This window comes from Salvelinus namaycush, chromosome 31, assembly GCF_016432855.1.
Source record: "Salvelinus namaycush isolate Seneca chromosome 31, SaNama_1.0, whole genome shotgun sequence".
Classification (NCBI taxonomy): Eukaryota; Metazoa; Chordata; class Actinopteri; order Salmoniformes; family Salmonidae; genus Salvelinus; species Salvelinus namaycush.
The window spans coordinates 25,475,636-25,487,170 of NC_052337.1; the positions used below are offsets into that span (position 1 = coordinate 25,475,636).

Here is an 11,535-nt window from a genome sequence, read left to right on the forward strand (position 1 = left end):
TGACATTTCTGTTGGAACTACATTGTTGGGACAGTACCTTCCTGCATGCGCTCCTTGGTGTACCAAATTGCCAGTACATCCCCATTAGGATTCTTCATTCCTTGGCTATGAATCTTAAAGTGCACTTGTAACTCCAAGGCCCTTAGGTGACAGGGCTGGACACAAACACACATAGATATGACCATTTAGACAAAGCCATGCAAAATGTGATATGCATAGAGAGAATAAGTATCAGTTATGTAGACATAATAACAGTGTGCAGTGTTCTGAAGGCTACTCACAATGCGGCTCCACACTGCCCCCTGCTTGCTCTGCATGTCAGATGTGAGGCACACCTGCTCTGTGGTTACCATGGCATCGCCCATCAATTCCCAATGGGAGGAGCTGGAGGAACCCACACATTAACACACAAACTCAGCAAAAATAGAAACATCCCTTTTTCAGGACCCTGTCTTTCAAAGATAATTTGTAAAAATCTAAATAACTTCACAGATCTTCCTTGTGAAGGATGTAAACATTGAATAAGCACGGGAAACAATGACCCATAAACAATTAATGAACATGCACCTGTGGAACGGTCGTTAAGACACTAAAAGCTTACAGACGGTAGGCGATTAAGGTCACAGTAATGAAAACTTAGGACACTAAAGAGGCCTTTCTACTGACTCTGAAAAACACCAAAAGAAAGATGCCCAGGGTCCCTGCTCATCTGCGTGAACGTGCCTTAGGCAAGCTGCAAGAAGAATGAGGACTGCAGATGTGGCCAGGGCAATAAATTGCAATGTCCATACTGTGAGACGCCTAAGACAGCGCTACAGAGAGACAGGACGGACAGCTGATCGTCCTCGCAGTGGCAGACCACGTGTAACAACACCTGCACAGGATTGGTACATCCGAACATCACACCTGCGGGACAGGTACAGGATGGCAACAACTGCTCGAGTTACACCAGGAACGCACTATCCCTCCATCAGTGCTCAGACTGTCCGCAATAGGCTGGGAGAGGCTGGCCTGAGGGCTTGTAGGCCTGTTGTAAGGCAGGTCCTCACCAGACAACACCGGCAACAACGTCGCCTATGGGCACAAACCCACCGTCGCTGGACCAGACAGGACTGTCAAAAAGTGCTATCCACTGACGAATCGCGGTTTTGTCTCACCAGGGGTGATGGTCAGATTCACGTTTATCGTCGAAGGAATGAGCATTACACCGAGGCCTGTACTCTGGAGCGGGATCGATTTGGAGGTGGAGGGTTCGTCATGGTCTGGGGCAGTGTGTCACAGCATCATTGGACTGAGCTTGTTGTCAATGCAGGCAATCTCAACGCTGTACGTTACAGGGAAGACATCCTCCTTCCTCATGTGGTACCCTTCCTGCAGGCTCATCCTGACCCTCCAGCATGACAATGCCACCAGCCATACTTCTCGTTCTGTGCGTGATTTCCTGTAAGACAGGAATGTCAGTGTTCTGCCATGGCCAGCGAAGAGCCCGGATCTCAATCTTATTGAGCACGTCTGGGACCTGTTGGATCGGAGGGTGAGGGCTAGGGCCATTCCCCCCAGAAATGTACTGAAACTTGCAGGTGCCTTAGTGGAAGAGTGGGGTAACATCTCACAGCAAGAACTGTCAAATCTGGTGCAGTCCATGAGGAGGAAATGCACTGCAGTACTTAATGCAGCTGGTGGCCACACCAGACACTGACTGTTACTTTTGATTTTGACCCCCCCATTGTTCAGGGACACATTATTCCATTTCTGTTAGTCACATGTCTGTGGAACTTGTTCAGTTTATGTCTCAGTTGTTGAATCTTGTTATGTTCATACATATAATTTACACATGTTAAGTTTGCTGAAAATAAACGCAGTTGACATTGAGAGGACGTTTCTTTTTTTGCTGAGTTCATAAAAAACAAGCCTATTCACTATAGATAGAATGATACTTTTGATGGAGTGGGAGGAAAGTATTAATCTTATGACCAACATTTAACAGTCAGTGTAACATTGTTGCAATGTCGCATGCACAATTATATTTTGATTATTGCTTGCATATTTGGTTGTGACCTTTGCAAATTCACTATTTTGGAAGCAGCAGACGTTTACTACAATGCTAACGCTCATTGATATAGGCTGTAGCAAAAGCTAGTTAAAGAGCAATTTTACTGGTTGAAGTGTTTAAGTATAACGTTACTTCAGTTGATTTGCGATGACATGAACATTATATTAAGCAGGAAATTCATACAAGGTTTACAAACCAACTATAATCCCAAAGTAGTGTGAAATTCACTTATAATCAATATGTAAAGAGAGGCTTTTTTTGCTGGCGCGCAATAACTCCCCCTTGTTCTGTCACCAACTTGCCCACATCGCCCTCGAGTCGTGCGGCAATTTTTGCAAACACAGAAAGGGGTCTATAATAATCCGGTGATCCTGCACAATTTAGCTACCTTGATAGAGCTTTGACAATGAATGCTCCCTTTTCAGAAACTCCTCCATTTCATAATGTCCATCTTCAGCAAAATATCGACCTGTTGCAATAAGAAGAAACACAAAAGTCCAATATAATTTTAGAGCCATAGTCTGACGAATAAAAGTATTTGGCAGTTCTTGTTTATCATGGCGGCCATCATCGTTTGCGACTCCACTCATTCAACCAAAGATGTTCTACTTGAACCACGTTATTCTTCTTCGATGAGGTTAAACGGCGGTTGGCATCCAATAAATGTTTCCTTACCGCCACCTACTAGACTGGAGAACAACTCCCTCATACTTTAATTTAAAAAATGTATACATAAACAAATACTCTACCATCTAACACTACAATCACACAAAGAATAACACCACCCTAAACCACTATTTAAATCTATTTAGTCCTACCTCAAGTCAACAACCTGAAAGGATGTGACACCACCACTAAACACACCCTGTACCTCTTCTGATGTCAAATCTCACACACCCAAATACCTCTCTGCAGCTGCCACCACAACCTCAATTTTCTGCGACTTACATTCCATCCCTGCAGTACAGTTGATAACCATTGTTATAAATGCAAGAAATCCAATCGTACTGAAACATATATCACTGTAACGGATTTCGTCTTCGTCTGAAGAGGAGTAGCAAGGATCGGACCAATGTGCAGCGTGGTAAGTGTCCATAATAGATTTTTAATAAATCAAAATGAACACAGAACAAAAATAACAAAACCGAAACAGTCCCGTATGGTGCAAACACTGAAACAGGAAACAACCACCCACAAAACACAATAGAAAACAGGCTACCTAAATATGGCTCCCAATCAGAGACAACGACTGACACCTGCCTCTGATTGAGAACCATACTAGGCCAAACACATAGAAATATAACAGAACAAAACATAGAAAAACAACATAGAATGCCCACCCCAACTTACGCCCTGACCAACTAAAATAAAGACATAAAAAAGGAACTAAGGTCAGAACGTGACAATCACTTCTTGGCCAATCCCTCTATACTGTACAGATCGACTACTCACACCACTCCTCTCAGGATCCCTCCCCCTTGACCCATCTTCCTCTACTTTCTTCACTGCCTCAGCATATGACTACTTCTGCACTACTCTAACCCTGGAAACCTCAACCTGCCTCTGATTTATTACAGCTTTTATTTATTTCATCAAATTCCCAGTGGGTCAGAAGTTTACATACACTCTATCAATTAATCACTCAATTAGTATTGGTAGCATTGCCTTTAAATTGTTGAACTTGGGTCAAATGTTTCGGGTAGCCTTCCACAAGCTTCCTACAATAAGTTGGGTGAATTTTGGCCCATTCCTCCTGACAGAGCTGGTGTAACTGAGTCAGGTTTGTAGGCATCCTTGCTCGCAGAGGCTTTTCCAGTTCTGCCCACACATTTTCTATAGGATTGAGGTCAGGGCTTTGTGATGGCCACTTCTATACCTTGACTTTTGTCACGCCCTGACCGTAGAGATCCTATTTATGTCTCTATTTTGGTTGGTCAGGGCGTGAGTTTGGGTGGGCATTCTATGTCTGGTGTTCGATGTTGTCCTTGTTTTGTATTTCTGTGTGTTTGGCCGTGTGTGGTTCTCAATCAGAGGCAGCTGTCTATCGTTGTCTCTGATTGAGAATCATACTTAGGTAGCCCGTTCCCACCTGTGTTTGTGGGTGGTTGTTTCACCTTTCAGGACTGTTCTTTTGTCGTGTTTGTTGTTTTGGCAAGTGTTTCATATTTTAATTAAATAGTATGAACACTTACCACGCTGCACATTGGTCCTCTTCTCTTTCTCCCGACGACGTGCGTTTCAACTTTGTTGTCCTTAAGCCATTTTGCCACAACTTTGGAAATATGCTTGGGGTCAATGTCTATTTGGAAGACCAATTTGAGACCAAGCTTTAACTTCCTGACTGATGTCTTGAGATGTTGCTTCAATATATTCACAATTTTCCATCCTCGTGATGCCATCAATTTTGTGAAGAGCACCAGTCCCGCCTGCAGCAAAGCACCCTCACAACATGATGCTGCCACTCCCGTGCTTCATGGTTGAGATGGTGTTCTTCGGCTTGCAAGCCTCCCCCTTTTTCCTCCAAACATAACGATGATCATTATGGCCAAACAGTTCTATTTTTGTTTCATCAGACCAGAGAACATTTCTCCAAAAAGTACGATCTTTGTCCCCATGTGCAATTGCAAACCGTAGTCTGGCTATTTTATGGCGGTTTTGGAGCAGTGGCTTCCTCCTTGCTTAGCGGCCTTTCAGGCTATGTTGATATAGGACTCCTTTTACTGTGGATATAGATACTTTTGTACCTGTTTTCTCCAGCATCTTCACAAGGTCCTTTGCTGTTCTGTGATTGATTTGCACTTTTCACACCAAAGTACGTTCATCTCTAGGAGACAGAACACATTACCTTCCTGAGCTGCGTGGTCCCATGGTGTTTATAGTTGCGTACTATTGTTTGTACAGATGAACGTGGTACCTTCAGGCATTTGGAAATTGCTCCCAAGGATGAACCAGACCTGTGGAGGTCTACAATTCTTTTTCTGAGGTCTTGGCTGATTTCTTTTGATTTTCCCATGATGTCAAGAAAAGATGCACTGAGTTTGAAGGTAGACCTTGAAATACATCCACAGGTACACCTCCAATTGACTCAAATGAGGTCAATTAGCCTATCAGAAGCTTCTAAAGCCATGACATCATTTTCTGGAATTTTCCAAGCTGTTTGAAGGCACAGTCAACTTAGTGTATGTAAACTTCTGTCCCACTGGAATTGTGATTTAAGTGAAGTAATCTGTCTGTAAACAATTGTTGGAAAAAGTACTTGTGTCATGCACAAAGTAAATGCCCTAACCGACTTGCCAAAACTATAGTTTGTTAACAAGACATTTGTGGAGTGGTTGAAAAACAAGTTTTAATGACTCCAACCTAACCTATATACAGCACAAAATCCATGTGTACGTGTGTGTATAGTGCGTATGCCATCGTGTGTATGCATGTGTCTGTGCTTATGTTTGTGTTGCTTTCTAGTCCCCGCTTTTCCATAAGGTGTTTTTTAATTTGTTTTTTTAAATCAAATTTTACTGCTTGCATGAGTTACTTGATGTGGAATAGAGTTCCATGTAGTCATGGATCTATTTAGTACTGTGCGTCTTCCATAGTCTGTTCTGAACTTGGGGAGTATGAAGAGACCTCTTGTGGCATGTCTTGTGGGGTATGCATGGGTGTCCGAGCTGTGTGCCAGTAGTTCAAACAGACAGCTCGGTGCATTCAACATCTCAATATCTCTCAGAAATACAAGCAGTGATGAAGTCAATCTCTCCTCCACTTTGAGCCAGGAAAGATTGACATGCACATCCAAGGGCCAGCCGTTATGCCCTGTTCTGAACCAATTGCAATTTTCCTAAGTCCTTTTTTGTGGCACCTGACCACACGACTGAACAGTAGTCCAGGTGCGACAAAACTAGGGTAGGTAGGACCTGCCTTGTTGACAGTGCTGTCAAGAAGGTAGAGCAGCACCTTATCATGGACATATGATAGTACATGACACAAGTACTATCTCCCCATCTTAGCTACTGTTGTATCAATATGTTTTGACCATGAACGTTTAAAATCCAGGGTAACTCCAAGCAGTTTAGTCACCTCAACTTGCTCAATTTCCACATGATTTATTACAATATTTAGTTGAGGTTTAGGGTTTAGTAAATGGTTTATCCCAAATACAATGCTTTTAGTTTTAGAAATATTTAGGACTAACTTATTCCTTGCCACCCACTCTGAAACTAACTGCACCTCTTTGTTAAGTGTTGCAGTCATTTCAGTCACTGTAGTAGCTGATATATATATAGTGTCGAGTCATTCGCATACATAGACACTCTGGCTTTCCTCAAAGCCAGTGGCAATTCATTAGTAAAGTTTGAAAAAAGTAATGAGCCTCAACAGCTGCCTAAGGGAATTCCTGATTCTACCTGGATTATGTTGGAGAGGCTTCCATTAAAGAACGCACTCTGTGTTCTGTTAGACAGATAACTCATTATCCAATATAGCAGGGGGTGTAAAGCCATAACACATACGTTTTGTCAGCAGCAGACTATGATCGATAATGTCAAAATCCGCACTGGAGTCTAACAAAACAGCCCCCACAAACTTTTTATCTTCAATTTCTCTCAGCCAATCATCAGTCATTTGTGTAAGTGCTGTGCTTGTTGAATGTACTTCTCTATCAGCATGCTGAATGTTTGTTGTCAATTTGTTTACTGTAAAATAACATTGTATCTGGTCAAACACAATTTTTTGCAGACGTGTTGCTGTGCGTTTTGTTGCTGTGCGTTTTGTTGCCAACCTTACTTTGCTAGCTGACAACTTTACGTTTTTTTTTTTTTTTTTCTTTTTACTTTTTAATTACCGTTTATATTTTTAGTTTTTCCATCACAACTTTTTTCCCTCATTCAACTTTTTCACTCCGGACGCTTTATCTGGACTTGGTTCGTCAGCACTTTCAACAGCCGAAGCTAAGTAGTAGCATTAACATGATCTCTTTTAATTGCAGTCGCTGTACTCATAATATACAGGAGAACGATCGCCTTACGGCGAGGATAGCTGTGCTGCAAGCCCAGCTTCAGACGCAATCGTTAGGCAAGGGTAATTTCAGTGTAGGAAAGGATGAAACAGCGTCTGTGCCACCAGTAAGTACAGATAGTAACGTTAGTATAAATCCCCCCGCACAGTCCCCGCAGCCGGACAACTTTCTCATGGCTTCTGGAGGGAAATGCTGTAGGAATGCTCAACTGGTGTCACTTATTCAGCCGACAGAAACTTTCAACCGGTTTTCCCCATTAAGTAGCGAGTCGGAGTCTGAGGCCGAGTTTTCTCTTGTCTCTACTCCTCCCGTTACGGGGTCTGAGACGCCGAAGGCTCCCACCATTAGCTCTGACAAATTGAAAACCCTAGTCATTGGCGACTCCATTACCTGCAGTATTAGACTTAAAACGAATCACCCAGCGATCATACACTGTTTACCAGGGGGCAGGGCTACCGACGTTAAGGCTAATCTGAAGATGGTGCTGGCTAAAGCTAAAACTGGCGAGTGTAGAGAGTATAGAGATATTGTTATCCACGTCGGCACCAACGATGTTAGGATGAAACAGTCAGAGGTCACCAAGCGCAACATAGCTTCAGCGTGTAAATCAGCTAGAAAGATGTGTCGGCATCGAGTAATTGTCTCTGGCCCCCTCCCAGTTAGGGGGAGTGACGAGCTCTACAGCAGAGTCTCACAACTCAATCGCTGGTTGAAAACTGTTTTCTGCCCCTCCCAAAAGATAGAATTTGTAGATAATTGGCCCTCTTTCTGGGACTCACCCACAAACAGGACCAAGCCTGACCTGCTGAGGAGTGACAGACTCCATCCTAGCTGGAGGGGTGCTCTCATCTTATCTACCAACATAGACAGGGCTCTAACTCCTCTAGCCCCACAATGAAATAGGGTGCAGGCCAGGCAGCAGGCTGTTAGCCAACCTGCCAGCTTAGTGGAGTCTGCCACTAGCATAGTCAGTGTAGTCAGCTCAGCCATCCCCATTGAGACTGTGTCTGTGCCTCGACCTAGGTTGGGCAAAACTAAACATGGCGGTGTTCGCTTTAGCAATCTCATTAGGATAAAGACCTCCATTCCTGCCATTATTGAAAGAGATCGTGATACCTCACATCTCAAAATAGGGTTACTTAATGTTAGATCCCTCACTTCAAAGGCAGTTATAGTCAATGAACTAATCACTAATCACAATCTTGATGTGATTGGCCTGACTGAAACATGGCTTAAGCCTGATGAATTTACTGTGTTAAATGAGGCCTCACCTCCTGGTTACACTAGTGACCATATCCCCCGTGCATCCCGCAAAGGCGGAGGTGTTGCTAACATTTACGATAGCAAATTTCAATTTATAAAAAAAAAAATGACGCTTTCGTCTTTTGAGCTTCTAGTCATGAAATCTATGCAGCCTACTCAATCACTTTTTATAGCTACTGTTTACAGGCCTCCTGGGCCATATACAGCGTTCCTCTCTGAGTTCCCTGAATTCCTATCGGACCTTGTAGTCATAGCAGATAATATTCTAATTTTTGGTGATTTTAATATTCATATGGAAAAGTCCACAGACCCATTCCAAAAGGCTTTCGGAGCCATCATCGACTCAGTGGGTTTTGTCCAACATGTCTCTGGACCTACTCACTGCCACAGTCATACTCTGGACCTAGTTTTGTCCCATGGAATAAATGTTGTAGATCTTAATGTTTTTCCTCATAATCCTGGACTATCGGACCACCATTTTATTACGTTTGAAATCGCAACAAATAATCTGCTCAGACTCCAACCAAGGAGCATCAAAAGTCGTGCTATAAATTCTCAGACAACACAAAAATTCCTTGATGCCCTTCCAGACTCCTTCTGCCTACCCAAGGACGTCAGAGGACAAAAATCAGTTAACCACCTAACTGAGGAACTCAATTTAACCTTGCACAATACCCTAGATGCAGTTGCACCCCTAAAAACGAAAAACATTTGTCATAAGAAACTAGCTCCCTGGTATACAGAAAATACCCGAGCTCTGAAGCAAGCTTCCAGAAAATTGGAACGGAAATGGCGCCACACCAAACTGGAAGTCTTCCGACTAGCTTGGAAAGACAGTACCGTGCAGTATCGAAGAGCCCTCACTGCTGCTCGATCATCCTACTTTTCCAACTTAATTGAGGAAAATAAGAACAATCCAAAATTTATTTTTGATACTGTTGCAAAGCTAACTAAAAAGCAGCATTCCCCAAGAGAGGATGGCTTTCACTTCAGCAGTAATAAATTCATGAACTTCTTTGAGGAAAAGATCATGATCATTAGAAAGCAAATTACGGACTCCTCTTTAAATCTGCGTATTCCTCCAGGGCTTAGCTGTCCTGGATCTGCACAGCTCTGCCAGGGCCTGGGATCGGGAGAGACACTTAAGTGTTTTAGTACTATATCTCTTGACACAATGATGAAAATAATCATGGTCTCTAAACCTTCAAGCTGCATACTGGATCCTATTCCTACTAAACTACTGAAAGAGCTGCTTCATGTGCTTGGCCCTCCTATGTTGAACATAATAAACGGCTCTCTATCCACCGGATGTGTACCAAACTCACTAAAAGTGGCAGTAATAAAGCCTCTCTTGAAAAAGCCAAACCTTGACCCGGAAAATATAAAAAACTATCGGCCTATATCGAATCTTCCATTCCTCTCAAAAATTTTAGAAAAAGCTGTTGCGCAGCAACTCACTGCCTTCCTGAAGACAAACAATGTATACGAAATGCTTCAGTCTGGTTTTAGACCCCATCATAGCACTGAGACTGCACTTGTGAAGGTGGTAAATGACCTTTTAATGGCGTCAGACCGAGGCTCTGCATCTGTCCTCGTGCTACTAGACCTTAGTGCTGCCTTTGACACCATCGATCACCACATTCTTTTGGAGAGACTGGAAACCCAAATTGGTCTACACGGACAAGTTCTGGCCTGGTTTAGATCTTATCTGTCAGAATGATATCAGTTTGTCTCTGTGAATGGTTTGTCCTCTGACAAATCAACTGTACATTTTGGTGTTCCTCAAGGTTCCGTTTTAGGACCACTATTGTTTTCACTATATATTTTACCTCTTGGGGATGTTATTCGAAAACATAATGTTAACTTTCACTGCTATGCGGATGACACACAGCTGTACATTTCAATGAAACATGGTGAAGCCCCAAAATTGCCCTCGCTAGAAGCCTGTGTTTCAGACATAAGGAAGTGGATGGCTGAAAACGTTCTACTTTTAAACTCGGACAAAACAGAGATGCTTGTTCTAGGTCCCAAGAAACAAAGAGATCTTCTGTTAAATCTGACAATTAATCTTGATGGTTGTAAAGTCGTCTCAAATAAAACTGTGAAGGACCTCGGCGTTACTCTTGACCCTGATCTCTCTTTTGATGAACATATCAAGACTGTTTCAAGGACAGCTTTTTTCCATCTACGTAACATTGCAAAAATCAGAAATTTTCCATCCAAAAATGATGCAGAAAAATTTATCCATGCATTTGTTACTTCTAGGTTAGACTACTGCAATGCTCTACTTTCCGGCTACCTGTCAGGGTTGTGTGCGGCGAAGTAGCAGAGTCAAATGCAGGACACAGGTGTTTGAGCGAAACACAAAACGTTTACTCAAAAATCACAGCAAAATTCCACAAAGGGAATAATTACAAAACATCATAAGAAATAACAACCACTAACGTAACAAACAATCACGGACAAAACAGAAATGAAAGCCAGAGGGTTAAATAGGGAACATAATAGGGGAATTGAAACCAGGTGTGTAATTATGCAGACAAAACAAAACGAAACAGAAAAATGGATTGGTGGTGACTAGAAAGCCGGTGACGTCGACCGCCGAACACCACCCGAACAAGGAGAAGGGCCGACTTCGGCGGAAGTCGTGACACTACCCGGATAAAGCACTAAATAAACTTCAGTTAGTGCTAAATACGGCTGCTAGAATCCTGACTAGAACCAATAAATTTGATCATATTACTCCAGTGCTAGCTTCCCTACACTGGCTTCCTGTTAAGGCAAGGGCTGATTTCAAGGTTTTACTGTTAACCTATAAAGCGTTACATGGGCTTCCTCCTACCTATCTTTCCGAGTTGGTCCTGCCGTACATACCTACACGTACGCTACGGTCACAAGACGCAGGCCTCCTAATTGTCCCTAGAATTTCTAAGCAAACAGCTGGAGGCAGGGCTTTCTCCTATAGATCTCCATTTTTATGGAATGGTCTGCCTACCCATGTGAGAGACGCAGACTCGGTCTCAACCTTTAAGTCTTTACTGAAGACTTATCTCTTCAGTAGGTTATATGATTGAGTGTAGTCTGGCCCAGGAGTGTGAAGGTGAACGGAAAGGCTCTGGAGCAACGAACCGCCCTTGCTGTCTCTGCCTGGCCGGTTCCCCTCCACTGGGATTCTCTACCTCTAACCCTATTACAGGGGCTGAGTCAC

The 11,535-nt window shown here is 43.0% G+C and overlaps 1 long non-coding RNA gene across 1 annotated transcript; it reads right to left on the reverse strand.

The window, feature by feature from the left end:
• Positions 1–44: 44 nt before the first annotated feature.
• Positions 45–2,609, reverse strand: LOC120026049. Its single transcript, XR_005473056.1, has 3 exons — positions 2,442–2,609; positions 282–384; positions 45–155 (listed from the first exon to the last, which is right to left on the reverse strand). It is a non-coding gene; the product is annotated as an uncharacterized LOC120026049 (long non-coding RNA).
• Between the last annotated feature and the right edge of the window lie 8,926 nt (positions 2,610–11,535).